General features: G+C 40.9%; 1 protein-coding gene across 1 annotated transcript in view; it reads left to right on the top strand.

Annotated features, from left to right (window-relative positions):
• Nucleotides 1–9,973: 9,973 nt before the first annotated feature.
• Nucleotides 9,974–19,276, top strand: part of LOC126335365 (oxidized low-density lipoprotein receptor 1-like) — a 99,816-nt gene continuing 90,513 nt past the window's right edge. Inside the window, exon 1 of the mRNA XM_049998569.1 lies at nucleotides 9,974–10,037. The gene's annotated coding sequence lies outside the window, so the exon portion shown is untranslated. The remainder of the gene's footprint in view (nucleotides 10,038–19,276) is intronic.

The following is a 19,276-nucleotide window of genomic DNA, read 5'->3' as shown; positions in this document are numbered from 1 at the left end:
ATAGTCGCTGCTCCGACTTAGACACTTGTCAGAGAGTCATACCAATTTTCCAACACCATCGTCATAGAAGACAGCCGCTTGTGCTTTCTGATAACTTTCTACGCTGGTGTAGAGCGCTTAGCCTGTGCCCAAGTGTCTTCATAGTCAGCTTTTCATGTGAACAGAGATCATACTAAGGACGAGCCAATGAGGCCTGTGTTGTGGGTGATCAAACACTTCCCACTGAAAAGGCTGCAGGAACGTCTTCACTGACCCTGCAGAGTGCAGCTGAGGATTGCCCTGAAGAAGGAAGTGCGTGGCAGTTGTGTTAGGTGGGCTGCATTCATTTAGGCGAAGACTCAGCGGGCCCATCTACTTGGCAGGAGGCATCGTTGTTCTAAGCACCTTTACTCGCTCACAGTGCACTCCCAGCTGAAAAGAGCGTCTTGATGCGATCGACGGTCATACTAGAGACACTACCCAATACACCTGTGCAAAGCTTCGTCGGGTTTTTACTGTGGTGTCCATTTCACGACCAATCATAAGTTACTTTCTGGACAACCCTCATATTTTAATTTCCATGTACTTACGACTGCTGTTATTTATTGCTAATATACTTTGTGGCAAGAGCAGAGATTTTTGTGTTGTAGTTAAACCTAAATTCGGTAGTTCAGCAAGTATATAGTTAATACTATCAACACATAGATTAATAACTGTTAATACTCTATATTTAATGAACAATGGTTTGCAATGTGTCCTATCATCTACCTTTGCCATTACTGTGATTGCTTTCTTCTTGATCACAAGAATTTCACTTATTTTTTGCTGTTTCCCCAGAGTACTAAATTATACCTGAAAATGGATTGAAACAAAAAAGTAAAGTAGACCGTCCTTACATATTGAAATGTCACACAGCACATCAATCTCTTCAGTCAATATGCCACTCTTGATAGCCTATACACTATGTGTTCAGTGCAAGAGTTTCGTGTTAGTTTATTGTCAAGTACGATACTTAAAAAATTTTGCATTTTGTGTTTCTATTTTTCAGGTCTTTGATAGATTGAACCACATATTCTGCGTCTTTTTCTCATTTAATAGTAGACCTTTTGCATTACACCACGATGTAGCATTTTCTTTTACCAAATTCACACTATTAACAAGGTTATCAGATATATGATTTACAGACGGAAAAGTAGTATCATCTGCATACATATTTGTCTATGTTTTCTGGTAAGTCGTTTATATGGGCAAGGAATAGAAGTGGTCCTAATTTAGATCCCTGTGGCACTCTGTTGAACTTCAAGTGTGTTTGACAGATGACTTCCTGAACTCACCACCTCCTTTCTTTTATTAAGGTATTGTTTGACGAGTTTTAAACTTAAGTCACATACTGCTTAGTACTGAAGTTTAGAGAGCAAAACAGAGTGGTCAACACAGTCACTGGCCTTGCTCAGATCACATAAAATTACCTTTATGTGAGTATGGTCTTTGAATGCCGCTAAAAAGTCTCCCACTGAGAGTTCTATGGCAAGTATAGTTGAATTTTCTTTTCTGTAACCAAACTGTGATGTACATAACATACCATTTGGTTCTAGGTACTCATACATCTGCTGCTGATACATTACGCCTTCAAAGACTTTGGCTAGCACTGGAAATAGTGAAACAGGCTTGTAGTTTGCTGGATCAGATTTGCTACCCTTCTTAAAGACTGGAGACACCTTGGATAGTTTGAGAGGACAGCAAAACTCCTTCTATGAGACACAAGTTTGTAGAATATGTTAATGGTGGTGCAATGTAATATATTATTTCTTTCAGTTGATTGTTTGGCATATTAAAACTATTTCTGCTATATGAATTTCATTGACAATTTTAAGAACTTGAGCTTGTTATATCTCTTTGAAGTGTTTCAATGAAGGTCTGTCCTGATCATGATGTACGTTTGTAGTCTTAAGATAATCTATACGTCTTACATTGGCTTTACTGATCAACTTTACATTGGGTTCACTGATCAACTTTTTGGTTTCATCAGCACAGCTTACAAAATATTTATTGCACGTATCTGTTGGTATTGGGACTATCGTATCAAAATTTCTTATTTCGCCTTTAACAGTATTAATTCCTGATATTGCTGTTTTGTACTGGTTTTTACACTTTTTATGATATTAGTGTTGTTGCTTTGCTTAGCGAGTTGTAGCTCTTTCTTATACATTTTCTTAGTGCTTATATCGAGCTCCTTAATTTCATTAAAATTATTTACTTCGCTGAGGCGCTTTAACAGCAGTAGCTTATTTTTCAACTTCTCCAACTCTTTGGCGTACCACAATTTACCCTCTCTTGTTTTATGATATTTCTTTGGAATAACATGAGCTTTTAACACAGCTATTGAGTAGTTTTGGACTGTTTCACAAATTGTTTGGGCATTGTAATCACATCTTTGAAATAATTCACCCCAGTTTTTATGCTCAACTGGTGTGTTAGTTTTCTGAGATTGTTTTTTGTTGGTATTAAGGTATTAGATTTTTATAACTTTTGTAAGCCTTGTTCCCATTCCCTTTCGTAAAATGTCTTAACTTGTTGGTATTAAGGTATTAGATTTTTATAACTTTTGTAAGCCTTGTTCCCATTCCCTTTCGTAAAATGTCTTAACTCTGCTGTTAGTGTGGAGTGGTCTGAGAAATCAAATTCCATTGTACAGGTGGAGTACATATCATGAGCACAGTTGGCAAAATCATTATCTCAGCACACTTTTAGTCTTGTCGGCTCTAAATTTACATGATGGAAGTTGTGCTGCCTTAGCATCTGCAGTAACGCGTTTACACTGGCTTTGTTACATGTTTCATCAAGGCTTGAATTAAAGGCTCCCCCAATTATAGTTACATATCGTTTTCAGTTTGTTATGCAGCAGAGTCACTGTCTAAATTATCTAAAAAAGGTTTTTTCATCTTATTCAGGGGAAGTGTAAATACGTACCAAGATAAGTTTCGTTACATCACATATGATTACAGTAATTTCAGCCTAGCTAAAATCTAGTGCTCTAAACACTATTACATTTGAAACATAGATAACAGTACGAAATTATGTTACTAAGATCTGCAAAAGCTGTTTTAATGTTTATAACCTTATCATATATAATATTCTATTTCTCCTGGTTTAAGCCAATGTTCAGATAAACGTAGGAAAGAATACTTATTTTGTGGAAATGACCCTTCCAGTATTTCAGCTTTACTTTCAAGACACTGAACGTTTAAAAATAAGATGTTACTGTGACTTATCTGTGAGTTAGCAGGCCGATTTTTCACATTTTTGTTTTGTTACTGCCTTGAAACCACAAAAAATTATCATTGAGTGACACAGATGTATTTTGCCTTTTGCTCCTCCTTAAGCTGTGCTGTACGGCTGCTCCAGTTGTCGCTTCTGCTACTGCTACTGTTGTTGGTTGCTGCTGCTGTTTCAATTATTTCTCGTGTTTGCTCTTCCACAACTACTGCGCTTTTCCGTCAGGTGCTTGCATTTGGGATGTTCACCTGCGTTAACATAATCTCACATTTGTCTTGGAGGGGTGTAGTTTCGCTGACAGCATATTTGACATTCGCATCTCGTGGTAACACACACTTCTTGTTCATGAGAAGTATATCATGACACTGCACGTTTGAGATTTTTTTTCTAAATCCAATATTTTTGTTACTATAATGTTTTCTCCAAGTTTATTTAGATGAAATTCGTGTGTTGTGTGGAATATTTTCCCCAAACTGCTAACGTTCACAAGTGCTATATTTTCAGACAACCCGCAAATATTTTGCATCTTTGTATTTGCACTTTCAACTTCTTTGTTTACACAAGACCATTCTCTCAAGTCGCAACGACGTGACACTGAAGAAACAATAACATTTGTTCCTCTCAGCTCATACAGTTTTCTTTTTAACGAGATTAAAAGATCCTTTTCTTCATTCCTTGTGACATCGTTTGATCCTGCCAGGAAAATGGAAAAGTACTATTTGCTCAATGAGGAAATTTTTCCCTGACTCATTGACGTGACAGCACTGAAATTCGCTCCTGGCTTCATTAAGCAATTAAAATTCTGACTGCTTGTCCGCCGAAATTCAGTGGCTATACTTCGCCCTAGTCTGTCTGCATACAGTTCAATTTTACGTGTTTTTCTGTTCGGAGCTAACCAACTTTTTGCCTATCTTTCTTGTGAGCAAGGTCTTGTTTGGCACTTATGATTTTGTCTCAGGCGAACAGCTTGTCGGTGGCAAATTTTGAGAGCAATTTCGCATATGATCTTTTACTTAAATGCGGCGGAAATATTCCATGTTCTACCTTATTGACAAAGTCGTGGTACAATCGAACTGTTGAGAACACTATAACAATCCGTAGTAGAAAGAACTTGAAAGTGATTTTCGTGCACTACATTTACGAGTATGTTCCCTTCACAGCTTCCCATTCCCTGAATTACCTGTTTGCGTGTGTTGAATTTTGCTTGCATCCAGTTCTCCCACAATGTCGAAATTTATGCAGTCATTTTATCGTGTTCAGTACACTTCATTCTTCAATTTTCTTGATATCCGCCTTCAACGAACTGATACTGTAAATTAGACACGCGTTCTTTGAGATTTGATATTTCGTCCCTACAACTGTCGCAGTTTTTCTTTTCAACAGTATAACTGACATTGTTTCACGGAGCCACACACCGAATTTTTACGCTAACCACCATCATCCCACGTAGCTGTGACTCCTGCAATGTTTGAACGTGTGGGCACTCTCATTCGAGGTGATGCAAACGAACTTCCCTTCTCCATGGCAACGTAAGACCTCACACAAGAGGAGCTCACAACCTGCTACTTTCCGGTTTCCAACTGTTTGGCCCACTCGTTGTCACCATTTCCTCCAAATTTGTGAATGATTTATGATATATGCAGGACTTGCCCAGAAATAAAAGTGACAGAAGTGGGAACTCTGAGGGTATTCGGTCGTGTCCCTACGTGAAACCTTTTTTATTTTTACGTTACTTACACTGCAAGGAAATGATGCTCAGAGTGTTGTATTTATTAATATTTTCATAAGAGGCATGAAATGAGAAGGCAAAGGAAAATTAAGGATTCAAAATATAGACCTTCGGGCAGGAGAACAAATATTCTTCGTTAACTGAGTCGCGGAGTGACAAATCCACAACAATACGATGAGATTTTTCAATATGAAGAAGGATTGTCATCGCGCATCCTTAAAGCAATCCACTCCGCCCCCAAAGGCACTGGGCTTGTGCAGCCCCGTGATGTCTATTTTTGTCGTCAGGCAAAGAATTTGATCAAACTGTTTGGAATCTGCTCTTGTCGAGGGACAAATATAAATCGCATCCCCAGAATGCATCAAAATACATTCCACTCCGTTGTATTGTATTGTAATATACATCGCCAGCTAGCCTCACCAATATTTGACGGAATGGTGCGTTACTGTTGGTTTGGTACCAAACTGCGGTTAGAGCGAACCTTTTATGAATGTAAACCAAGTTCATTTTTCTATAGAAACTTTAAAGCAGACACACAATTGTAAAAATGCGGCGTTTATAACGTGTGTTGTATGCGAGGGTAATTCTGCTTCACCTACTTTTACAATGAATATCATCCCAGTATGTGTAAATTATCAATGTAAAATAATAAAACTTTATACACAGAGTTCTCGTGCCCGCCTTACTGTCTCTTCCCGGAAATGTATACAGTTCCATATTTTCCGTTGCCATTCTTTTTCATGATACATGCAATATACTGAGGATTATTTCGGTCTACTTGCAGTGTAACTTAAAAACTGAAGAGAAAAAAAAAAGGTTTGGCACATGGAGTCGACACACAACCCTCGCATTACCATTCTGCTCTCTTTAAGCTGCGCCAGCCACTGTCTGGAAACTAACCAAACATAGTGGCTCATGCCTTATCCGACCCGTGCTAAAAATGATACTTTTTTTTTAAAAAAAAATGATGAACCTCTTGGCTATGTGGAGCTTCCATTTGTGTCACTTTCATTTCATTTCTGGCCAAGAACTGCATTTATCCTAAATTTGGACGAAATAGGTGGCGACGAGTGGACGCGTTCGCCTTGTTATTATTACAGGCATTAGTCAATAGTGCTTATCAAAATACATCACAACCTTTACACGTATTAGTACAAAAGAATCATTAATTTACCACATACGATAAATTCCATATTTTATAAAATTGTATTAACACTTGAAGCATTTTATATATAGCTTTTATCAATCTACTAAACCTAGAATAATATCAAGAAGGCAAGGGAACAGATTTTGCCACACAAAAAATGCTCTTAAACCTTAATAATGCGTGACGTTATAAATTAATCAATCCTTTACATTGCACACATTGTCCCTTTGGCTTAAAAAATATTTTTTTGTCTCAATGATTGGCTGAAATATACTGTCACATCTTCTGTTAGAATATCATAAATTTTATCGACCATTTCTTCAGAATATGCTTCTACGATCAAAAATTTTAAAATTTATTTATGAATTAATAAGTTGTGTTTAGCACTGGTGTGGAACGTCAATCGATCTTCCTCGACACATTTTTTAACTGAGATACAGCAGGCTTCTTTTAAGTAAAAAATGTTTTACTACTACAAAATACTTGCTTTGTTCGGATAAATAATTGTGATTGTAAGATCCAGAGGAAAAAATTTGGATACTGACGGGCATAGTGTTATACCTTGTGAAGGGCTGAGATGTCTTGAATCTACGTTTGATATCAAACTAAATTAAAGCGATGTTATCCAACGAGGCCTTCAGGAATGCTTTCAGTGCGTAGAACTGGTAATGAATGCCTGTGTTCGTTATATCTGTGATGTTCCTCTTTCATCACATTTCACCATCATATGCACAGCTATCCTGGCTGCGTACAGTTTTATTTACTATTATTCGCTATCCTTGGTGCGGACAAGCGCAGAAATTTCCATACTCTGTATCAATGAGCGCTGTCCCTCTTATCTCTCCTCGACCTTAACGCTCTTGTCTGAACAACACGGCAGAAACACCCGCTTCCAGCAGATCAAAATCCTTTCTGCCCCACTCCATCGTTCAGAAACCTTATCTTGGTTTTTCTCAGTATCAGAAACCCGACTCTGGAACATCCTCCCGCATTAATTAGAGAACTAAATGACATCTGCAGCTTCAGAAGACAGTTAATGACCTGTCTATTGGAGCAATAATGACTACAGTTGCCCCTGTGCCCACTCTTTGCCATTCTAAACCCCTCTTTCCAACCTGAGCCTCCTGATTTCCCAATGTTCTTAGCCGATGCAGTCACCTTAAATTTCCTTTCCCTAGAACTCGCTGTATCAGAAAACGTATGTTTCGTACACCTGTAAATTCTTATTATATTTTCCATTATCATTATTGTTATTAAAGTCATAATTATTGTCATTATTGTTGTTATTACTATTATAATTATTACTGCTATAGCACAAGTACTGCCAACATTAATTTTTAGTTCATTGTCAGTATAAGCTACTCACGCTGCCACTACAGACACTCAGATAATTGTAATACCAGCTGTCATATTGAAACGGTTTTTTTGTCAGGCAACTATGATGTAAAAAAAAGTACCGCATGTGTGAAACTCTGATCTGATGTAAGAGAGAAAAGGTTAAAATAAAGGTTAAAATAAAATAAAATAAATAGATGATGAAAAAATGCAAGACACAGAATGAACCAGACCCAGAAGGTCTTACAACAAGTAACTGGTATATGATACGACAAATCCACAAGAAATGGCATTAAGAAAGTAATATACAGAGTGTCCTCAGAGGAATGGTCAATATTCAGGGGTGACAGGAACGATCATTCAAAGCAAAAAATTCGAGTAAACACGGGCACTAAAATGCATAGCTTAAGAGCTATGAGCACTTCTTCATCTCCGATACTGTGAAACAAATCACTTCTACTGCAAGCTCTTTACATTCCATATTTTGAGAGTAGGTTGTGCGCGGACCAACACGAGAAAAATGTCTGGTAAACATGAGCTCTAAATGCATACCTTAAGAGCTATGTCGATTATTCAATAGAAGAGATGCGTTTCACAGAATCAAAGTTGAAAAAGTGTTCGTAGCACTTAAACATGTACACTTTAGAGCCCACGGTTTTTAGACTTTTTTGGCGTGAATGAGCGTTCCTGTCATATCCCTGAATAATCACTACTCCTGGAGCACTCCCTGTAGTAAATTAACGAGGAAGTTACTCTCAACAGCTCGGTAGATAAGACTGAAAGACAGTGAACGTAGTACTGGGATTAAAAAGGCCTGAAGACAGAGAGGTAGTTTTTCGTCACTACTGTTCATTCTATACATCGAAAAAGCAACGATGAAAATAAAAGGAAGTTTCAAGAGTGGATTTAAAACTCAGGGTGAAAGGATATCAGTGATAAGATTCGCTGACGACACTGCTATTCTAAGCGACAGGGAAGAAGAATTAGAGGACGTGTTGAATGGAATGAACAGTATAATGAGTCCAACATATGGACTGAAATGAAATCGAAGGAAGACGAAAGTAATGAAAAGTAGCAGAAATGAGAACAGCGAGGAACTTAACATCATATCTGGGGATCAAGAACTAGACGAAGTTAAGGAATTTTGCTGCCTATGCAGCAAAAGAACCCATGATGGGAGCGGGAAGGAGGACACAGAAAGCAGAATAGCACTGGCAAAGAGGGCATTCCTGGCCATGAAAAGTCTCTCTAGTATCAAAAAATGGCCCTGAACACTATGGGACTTAACACCGGAGGTCATCAGTTCCCCAGAATTTAAACCTAACTAACCTAAGGACATCACACACATCCTTGCCCGAGGCAGGATTCGAACCTGCGTCCGGACTGTAGCGCCTAGAACCGCTCGGCCACTTCGGCCGGCACAAGAAGAAGACACAGGATCTTAGGACATCTGTTAAGACGTCAGGGAATATGCTCTATAGTACGGGAGGGAGCTGTAGAGAGTAAGGACTGTAGAGGCAGAAACAGGGATTGGAAAACAATGTTGCAAATAATTGAGGGCTTACGCTGTAAGTGCTAATCTGAGATGTAAAGGTTGGCACAGGAGAGGAATGTATGGGTGGCCGCGCCAAGTCAGAAAAAAGACTGATGACTCAAGAAATAAATAAATAATTAAATGAAATCTTCAAGTTTTGTAGTCCTGTCTTCCTCAGTTGCGTGTAATATTACGGTATATTGATAATTTTTACTTATGGACTATCTGATAGCAACTGAATAAAACACAATTTTAGTTCCATACGCGTTTCGCCTTTATTTTCTGCAAGGCATCATGAGTGGCAGGTTGCGTGGACAATTTCGTACATATTACGCTCCTGTTGCATTTTTGGTGTTGTTCTTCTTCTTAAGAATGCCAATTTGCGTTTTTTTCCCCACATTCCACAGCACTATGAACTGAACGCTTGGTCTGTTCAGAAACCAAAACATTTCATTGAAACAAGCGTTCAGTCCATAGTGCTGTGGAATGTGGGGAAAAAACGCAAATTGGCATTCATAAGAAGAAGAACAACACCAAAAATGCAACAGGAGCGTAATATGTAAGAAATTGCCACCGCAACGTGCCACTGATGATGCCTTGCAGAAAATAAAGGCGTAATAAAAATGAATGAAAGCTCGGTAGTATGGAGGTGGACGTAATAAGAAGTGTAATGAGAAGTGGTTCTTGGAAAGGTGTGCCAAGTACTTAAGTATGAATTGCAGAGTAACCATACAGATGAAGGTGCTGGTCGTCTGCGTTCTTCCTGTTCTCACTGCTCCACTAGTGGCGCATGGCGCATCCTGAGAAGGCGGAGAAAGTGCGAAGTGCGTGCGTCACCGTGGGCTGCACAAAACCGGCGTACCGGAATCACGTTCCCGGAGCCTGCAGAGGCTAGGGCCGGCGACCCCTCCCCCCTCCCCCCCTCCCCCACCAACCTGGCGGACTTTCCGGGGCTCAGTGGGTCAACGGAAAGGCTTGCGCCTCACAATAAGCAGCCCCCACAGTTGCTGCACGGACGTCTCCTCCACCGAGCGCAGGTAAGCTCTCGGCTGACACTGACCTGCATTTACTCGAGTACCGAACCGTTAGTACACGGATAATTCGAATCAGAAAAAGTGTGAGCGAGCGTGAAGTACCGTGCGTTTAACAATCGAGTAGATTACGTGGGAATTAATTGACTGCGGTCGTTTTTCGCCGTAGCTACATAAATACTTCTTTATAAACAAAACGCCCATTTCTTGCCAGAATATTGGTATTTAATTTTCCTGATGCGTTTCGCCTTTCATATCAGACCATGTTCCTCAGTAGTTGACAGTTTTATTTTTACGTTTACAGGGTGTATCACAGTCGACGGCGAAAACTTAACGCGGGTGAAAGCATTCAGTAATACAAACAGTTCCGCGTATCTGCAAATGAACAGTTCCGAGATTATTACAAATTTGTGGTTATGAGCCACCACTGGCTTCATCATGAAGTGTTGTCCTAATGTATTTGAAATCTAAACTGTTCGGTTAAATTCCCGTCTAATTGGGCTTAAAATTCACCGATGGTCTACCGTAAAAAGTCTAGTTATTGTATGGCATGATTCCTCCTAATTGGAAACGTTTTTCTTTCCCTCTCACAATGTCACCTTTCCTTCGCAAGGATTGTGTCTTAAGTGTACCTATTGAGTGTAGGCGATTATAGTGGGTGTGTGCAATATTGTCACTTTCCGCTACCTACTTGTAGCAGTATCTGCACTCGGTAGCTGCGCACACACGCTGGTTCACCAACTAAAAACTTACATGAGAGCGTTCTGTGACCAACTAAATGAAAAGTCAGACAGGTGCATTATAGTTACACACAGAAAATTCTTCCTATTTTTATTTATGTCACTGATTTCTTATAGATGATGACCAGGTTTTAAGCAGTTTAATTGTTTCTAAGTGTAAGGGGAACAGACAACTGCGAATCACGCAAAAGAACATTAAACGTCATGTTGTCTGCTGGTGTTTACAAAGTGACTATTAAAAATCCTAACTAATAATAGGAATTTGCAGTTCATTAACAACAATCTCAACAGTTCTGAAGTATTGCCGACCGTGGTGGCCACGCGGTTCTAGGCGCTGCAGTCCGGAACCGCGTGACTGCTACGGTCACAGGTTCGAATCCTGCCTCGGGCATGGATGTGTGTGATGTCCTTAGGTTAGTTAGGTTTAAGTAGTTCTAAGTTCTAGGGGACTGATGACCTCAGAAGTTAAGTCCTATAGTGCTCAGAGCCATTTGCACCATTTGAACAGTGGCAATAATTGTACATATACTCAAAGAATTTTACACGCATTCCAACAGGCCCTACTCACAACCTGCAAATGAGTTCATACATTGCTTACTCAACTTTAAATTGTAATTTAACGTTTTCAGAGGCTGATGTAAACAAACACAGGTACGAGAACTACTGCATACTTTTCTGTAACCGAAACGTGGTGCCGAGGGAATAACAAAAGTAACCCAATGCCACGATAATGCAATGCTAAGACTTCTGAAATCAAAGCTGAGACTTAACACGTACTGACCGAAATGAAGTCAAAACTAAGAACGACAACTGTTTGAAATGGTGCGAGCGTCGGCCTCATAAGGAATCCCACTAGAGTATTAAGCAATTTTGGCTATTAAGTTACAGTCTGAAAATCCCGTGAGTTAAAATTGTCATTCCTAACTGGCAGCTGAAACTATGGTAAGTTTGGTTTAACGAATACTGGATATGGCCAGTAGCTATTAAAATGTATAGAACAGACTGGGATTCACAGGATTACAAGTAAGGCAATCATACTGAATGTTGAAATTTACTGAAAATCACATAATTCTTAATTAGTGAACGTTGTTGTCACATTAAATGGGTGTCACTGGAGGCAGAAATTTCAGATTAACAAAAGTCTGTGATAAATCCTAGAATGTTACAGCACTTTGGTCATGATCTATTCCGAACGTTTGGGCTAGTTGAAATCTTTGCTTAACGATATCTGATAAACTAAGTTTGGACAAATATAGTTACATTACAGAAATCAGGGGCAATTGCTCTTTGTAGCGAATGGAGTCTTTCCTTTAGATTTAACATATTAGCTCATAGTGGTTTTAAGGATAGCTGGCTGTCCCAATTTTTATGATTACAACAATTTTTTAACTACTGGTTTCTAGTGAAACTAATTATTACAACATCATTAGAACAGTAAGTAGCATGACCTCAATAATGAGATTGTTGTTGTTGTTGTGGTACTCAGTCCTGAGACTGGTTTGATGCAGCTCTCCATGCTACTCTATACTGTGCAAGCTTCTTCATCTCCCAGTACTTACTGCAACCTACATCTTTCTAAATCTGCTTAGTGTATTCATCTCTTGGTCTCCCTCTACGATTTTTACACTCCACGCTGCCCTCCAATGCTAAACTGGTGATCCCTTGATGCCTCAGAATATGCCCTACCAAGCGATCCCTTCTTCTTGTTAAGTTGTGCCACAAACTCCTCTTCTCCCCAATTCTATTCAATACCTCCTCATTAGTTATGTGATCTACCCATCTAATCATTATATATTGAAGGGGGTATCCGTTTATGCAAAACCCACATTTTGTACAATATGTGCTCACTATCATAAAATTACCATTAATATTTGAATAAGAATATTAGCAAAAAATTTATATAGGCTTTAACTTTTAAATTAGGAGTGTAGATAAAATAGGATGGTGTGGGCTAGTCCAGCTTTGTCACAGTCTGTTGTCATGTACGTGTTATGTGTCCTGACGAAAGAAGGGAAAGTACCCCCCGCCACACACCGTCAGTTTCCTTGTGGAGTATGGGTGTAGATGTAGAGGTTAAAACCCCGTGCCGGTTCGTAGCCCATTATAGACCTTTCAGCTAGCGTGGGGCCACCAGGCTTACTGTTTCCATCCGGCGGACGGAACACCATAAACAGTGCCTCGTGGCCTCACTTCAGGAGACACTACCCAGAGATTTCGAATTTAATGCTGGATATTGGCGCAAAATCTGGTAACCGGAAACTTCATGCCACTATCTTTCCTCCTCTTGCCGACCAAATTCTGGCGTTGACAATTTGCTTCTCCGGTACTTGAACGTAATTAATGAGAGTCCTGTATACTGGGTGGTTCGCTACTGGAGAGGGCTCCAATGAAAAAATAGTGATAGTAGGCCAATGAAACTTTGTGACAACATATATTCTATACGACACTGGTGACGGCATGTGCGTCACATGACAGGAATATGTTGTTGACCCACCTAACTTGTACACTTGGCGAATGGGTATAAAGATTCTTCTACCTTGCCTGATTTAGGTTTTCTTGTGGATGTGATAATCACTCCCAAAAAAAGTGTGTTTCGATGTTTGTTTAGGTGTAGCGTCCCCATACTACGGCGCAGTTATCTCGCATCGGACGGACGGACAGACAGATAATAATTGTCTGAAAATAAAAAATTTAATTTATCACTCGAGGAAAGACTTGAACCAAGGATCGGGCAAGGTAGAAGAATCTTTTTACCCATTCGCCAAGTGTACAAGTTAGGTGGGTCAACAACATATTCCTGTCATGTGACGCACATGCCGTCACCAGTGTCGTAGAGAATATATCGTACGTGTTTTCCTGTGGAGGAATCGGTTGACCTATGACCTTGCGATCAAATGTTTTCGGTTCCCATTGGAGAGGCACGTCCTTTCGTCTACTAATCGCACGGTTTTTCGGTGCGGTCGCAAAACACAGACACTAAACTTATTACAGTGAACACAGACGTCAATGAACGAACGGACAGATCATAACTTTGCTAAAATAAACTTTTCACTCAAGGGAAGACTTGAACCAAGGACCTCTCGGTCCGCAGCTGCTCACGCTAAACACGGGACCACGGCGCTCTTGAGCAGACAGTCTCCTTGATGTTGCCTATCTTGCACATGGACTACCCAGTTTGTATATTTTGCTTATTTTTTTCATAGTTCAACACAACTTCTTCCTGTTTTCTCGATTGATCTGTGTTCAGCTTTTCAAAGCCTATCCACTGCACAACTTGTAAGTAAATCTGAGGGGGGTGCGATGGGGAGGTTCCCTTGTAAGTAACCGAGTGACCTCACGGGCAGTGTGAGGAGGAGCTCCATCGTGCATCAAAAGAGTTGAACCTCTGTGTCGTAGAAGAGGAATTACATGTTAGCGAACCAGATCACCGAAACGTGCGCCGTTCGCGCTGCAGTCCTTGGTCCTTGTGCCGTGAAGCACATCGCGTTCACTACGCAGACGAACTTCACTAACGTTCGTTGGCGCTGACGATCCCCAAATGCGACTATTGTACGTTCTCTGCCCCAGTGAACGTTAAGTGTGCTTGATCACTCCACAAAATGTCCAAAAGTCGTCAACTTCAAGTCTTGCAAGAAAACGTAAGGGCAAAGACTGCTCGAACGTCTGCGCCACGTGGCAAAAGTTGGTGGGTAATGTGAAGTTTGTAAAGGTACCATTTCACAGTTGTTTGCAGCACTTTTCGAACGATGGGCCATGGAATGTTCAGATGTAGTGACGCAGCTCAGGGCATTGCTTGAAGATCGCACATTGCGTCCAGCATTCGGAGCCATGGCAATAGTAACTTCCACAATTTGCGGCACAATTGGCCATCAGCCTCTCCCAGGATAAAACGAATCATTGCCTGATCGTTCCTAAATGCTTAACCACCAAGATCTCCTGATTTGAACCCTCTCATGTGGAAATTAAAACGTGTTTCTTTCAATGGTTTATGCCCTTACAAGTGTTTACAAAAGCTTAATTGCCCTACGATTACTCTTTTCTCCTGGGGACCCGATCAAGTAGCGATATTTTAATTATAACCACGCTGTACTTTACTTTTGAAATGAACCCCGACAAAAAAATGCAGAACATTGAGGCCATATGATCTTGGAGCCGAAGGTAAAAGGCACTTTTGGACCTATTTATGTCTGACCACATTGGCGCGTCAATTTATCATTTTACACCAGCAGCAAAATGTGGCGCTGCAACATCATACGTGTACCACATTTCCCAACCATAAGCCATGGCTGAAATTTGGCCCCAGTTAGATGGGGACTCAATCCAAATATTTATATTTTAAATACCTGTTTACTAACTATAACAATACTTCATACTGAACTCAGTGGTAGCTCGTAGAACTCAGTGGTAGCTTGTAATCACATGTTTGTGATTATAGTGCTAACGACGTATTTGCGGCTCTATGTTTACCACAACGTTTCTGCTTCAACAGTGTGTCCATAAAAGAATGACTCAGTTTCAGTGGCGTATTATAACAGTCAAATTTTTTTACAACTGATCGCACATCACATTGAACGTAAACCAGTATTTTATAGGGGACTGATGACCTCAGATGTTAAGTACCATAGTGCTCAGAGCTATTTGAACCATTTTGAAACCGCTTATCACGAGCACCCACCTCAACCACTTTTTCGTTTTATATTTCGCCGTATTTGGTCGTAGCGGACGTTACATGACATCTGCTGAAGTCCATTGTTGGTCCTTTCACTCGGTTATTTGTTAGAGAGAGCACCCAACTCTCTGACCAAACACGCTGAGCTACCGTGCCGGCACCTACGCTCCTCGCTCATGCTTCCAGGACGACCCCAAACTTCCATATATCATTGTGTGTCTACCTCAATTACTTAAGCAGTTACTGTGATTTGCGCACAGGGAGAAATTCCATTATTATTATCGGGGCCTTGTCTAGGCATGAAATAGTGTGTCTGTGTTAAATGATGAACTATGCAGTGTCCTTCAGACATGCATACACTGAACACCACATGATCAAGAATGTCATTTTCCCACTGCAACACTTCACTTACAGAGTTATAATGTACACCACAAACGTCTGCCTTTAAAGCGTACACTAAATGTAACTGCTTTGAATGCATGTGAAATGTTCTAAAAATATTCTACACTGTCGTCTTTGGCAACTGAAGTTTAAGACTTACTTTCTGAAAAGAGTTCTTAGGACTACGAAGACGAGATGCTCTGAATTGATAAGCATCCTCCGCAGCACTTTTCCCTTTTGACCGACCAAACGCAACAAGCACGGAATTCCATCCCACAGATTGACATCCAACACCTGTGGAACACAATGCATGCACGCCTGCACGCAACATTCTAGCGGTTACAACTGCAATTACTGTACCGTCCGTCTCGGTAGCTGAATAGCCGGCGCGGTAGCTCAGCGAGTTCGGTCAGAGGGTTAACAGCCCTCTGTAATAAAAAACTGAGTTAATCGATCAACAACGAACTTAAACGGATGTCTTACGACGTCCGCCCCGAGCAGATACAACGAACGAAAGCAAACAAAATGAGATTAAAAAAAAAAAAAAGAGGTTAGCGCGGCGGAATGCCATGCCATGGGGCCTGGGTTCGATTCCCGGGTGGGTCGAAGATTTTATTCCACTCAGGGACTGGGTGTTGTGTTGTCTCCATCATCATCCCCATCGACACGCAAGTCACCGAAAAAAAAAGTGGCGTCAGCTAAAAAGACTTGCACCAGGTGACCAGTCTACGCAACGGGAGGCCCTAGCCACACGACATTTCCATTTCCAGCATGTACCAGCATGTCACATTTCCTATAACTCATCTCCCACTTGTGATATTCCAGTTTTAATCATTTACACTATGTGATCAAATGTATCCGAACACCTGGCTGAAAATTACTGACAAGTTCGTGGCGTCCTCCATTGGTAATGCTGGAATTCAATATGGTGTTGGCCCACCCTAAGCCCTGATGACAGCTTTCATTCTCGCAGGCATACATTCAATTAGGTGCTTGAAGATTTCTTGGGGAATGGCAGCCCATTCTTCACAGAGTACGACACTGAGGACAGGTATCGATGTCGGTCGGTGAGGCCTGGCACGAAGTTTACGTTCGAAAACATCCCAAAGGTTTTCTATGGGATTCAGGTCAGGACTCTGTGCAGGCCAGTCCATTACAGGGATGTTATTGTCGTGTAACCACTCCGCCACAGACCGTTCATTATGAAAAGGTGCTCGATCGTGTTGAAAGATGCAATCACTATCCCCGAATTGCTCTTCAACAGTGGGAAGCGAGAAGGTGCTTAAAACATCAATGTAAGCCTGTGCTGTGATAATGCAACGCAAAACAACAAGGGGTGCAAGCCCCCTCCATGAAAAACACGACCACGTGGAAAGAAGGATTGTCGGTATGCTTCTGTGTGGGCTCTAATCTCTCTGATTTTATCCTCATGGTCTCTTCGCGAGATATACGTAGGAGGGAGCAATATACTGCTTGACTCTTTGGTGAAGGTATGTTCTCGAAACTTTAACAAAAGCCCGCAGCGAGCTACTGAGCGTCTCTCCTGCAGAGTCTTCCACTGGAGTTTATCTATCATCTCCGTAACGCTTTCACCATTACTAAATGATCCTGTAACGAAGGGCGCTGCTCTCCGTTGGATCTTCTCTATCTCTTCTATCAACCCTATCTGGTGCGGATCCACACTGCTGAGCAGTATTCAAGCAGTGGGCGAACAAGCTTACTGTAACCTACTTCCTTTGTTGTCGGATTGCATTTCCTTAGGATTCTTCCAATGAATTTCAGTCTGGCATCTGCTTTATCGACGACCAACTTTATATGATCATTCCATTTTAAATCACTCCTAATGCGTACTCCCAGATAATTTATGGAATTAACTGCTTCCAGTTGCTGACCTGCTATTTTGTAGCTAAATGATAAGGGGCCTATCTTTCTATGTATTCGCATCACATTACACTTGTCTACATTGAGATTCAATTGCCATTGCGTGCACCATGCGTCAATTCGCTGCAGATCCTCCTGAATTTCAGTACAATTTTCCATTGTTCCAAACTCTCGACACACCACAGCATCATCTGCAAAAAGCCTCAGTGAACTTCCGATGTCATACACCAGGTCATTTATGTATATTGTGAATAGCAACGGTCCTATGACACTCCCCTGCGGCGTACCTGAAATCACTCTTACTTCGGAAGGCTTCTCTCCATTGAGAATGACATGTTGCGTTCTGTTATCTAGGAACTCCTCAATCCAATCACACAATTGATCTGATAGTCCGTACGCTCTTACTTTGTTCATTAAACGACTGTGGGGAACTGTGTCAAACGCCTTGCGGAAGTCAAGAAACACGGCATCTACCTGTGAACCCGTGTCTAAGGCCCTCTGAGTCTCGTGGACGAATAGCGCGAGCTGGGTTTCACACGACCGTCTTTTTCGAAACCCATGCTGATTCCTACAGAGGAGGTTTCTAGTGTCCAGAAAAGACATTATACTCGAATATAATACGTGTTCCAAAATTCTACAACTGATCGACGTTAGAGATATAGGTCTATAGTTCTGCACATCTGTTCGACGTCCCTTCTTCAAAACGGGGATGACCTGTGCCCTTTTCCAATCCTTTGGAACGCTTCGCTCTTCTAGAGACCTACGGTACACCGCTGCTAGAAGGGGGGCAAGTTCCTTCGCGTACTCTGTGTAAAATCGAACTGGTATCCCATCAGGACCAGCGGCCTTTCCTCTTTTGAGTGATTTTAATTGTTTCTCTATCCGTCTGTCGTCTATTTCGATATCTACCATTTTGTCAACTGTGCGACAATCTAGAGAAGGAAGCACAGTGCAGTCTTCCTCTGTGAAGCAGCTTTGGAAGAAGACATTTAGTATTTCGGCCTTTAGTCTGTCATCCTCTGTTTCAGTACCATTTTGGTCACAGAGTGTCTGGACATTTTGTTTTGATCCACCTACCGCTTTGACATAGGACCAAAATTTCTTAGGATTTTCTGCCAAGTCAGTACATAGAACTTTACTTTCGAATTCATTGAAAGCCTCTCGCATAGCCCTCCTCACACTACATTTCGCTTCGCGTAATTTTTGTTTGTCTGCAAGGCTTTGGCTATGTTTATGTTTGCTGTGAAGTTCCATTTGCTTCCGCAGCAGTTTTCTAACTCGGTTGCTGTACCACGGTGGCTCTTTCCCATCTCTTACGATCTTGCTTGGCACATACTCATCTAACGCATATTGTATGATGGTTTTGAACCTTGTCCACTGATCCTCAACACTATCTGTACTTGAGACAAAACTTTTGTGTTGACCCGTCAGGTACTTTGTAATCTGCTTTTTGTCACTTTTGCTAAACAGAAAAATCTTCCTACCTTTTTTAATATTTCTATTTACGGCTGAAATCCAAGTTTCCTCACCTCCCGCCAAACTTTCATAGTACTTGCAGTGGATCTTGATGCAGT

This window comes from Schistocerca gregaria, chromosome 2 (assembly GCF_023897955.1).
Source record: "Schistocerca gregaria isolate iqSchGreg1 chromosome 2, iqSchGreg1.2, whole genome shotgun sequence".
Lineage (NCBI taxonomy): Eukaryota > Metazoa > Arthropoda > Insecta > Orthoptera > Acrididae > Schistocerca > Schistocerca gregaria.
Note: the sequence above shows the minus strand (reverse complement) of the source record. Positions and strands in the feature narration are given on the sequence as shown.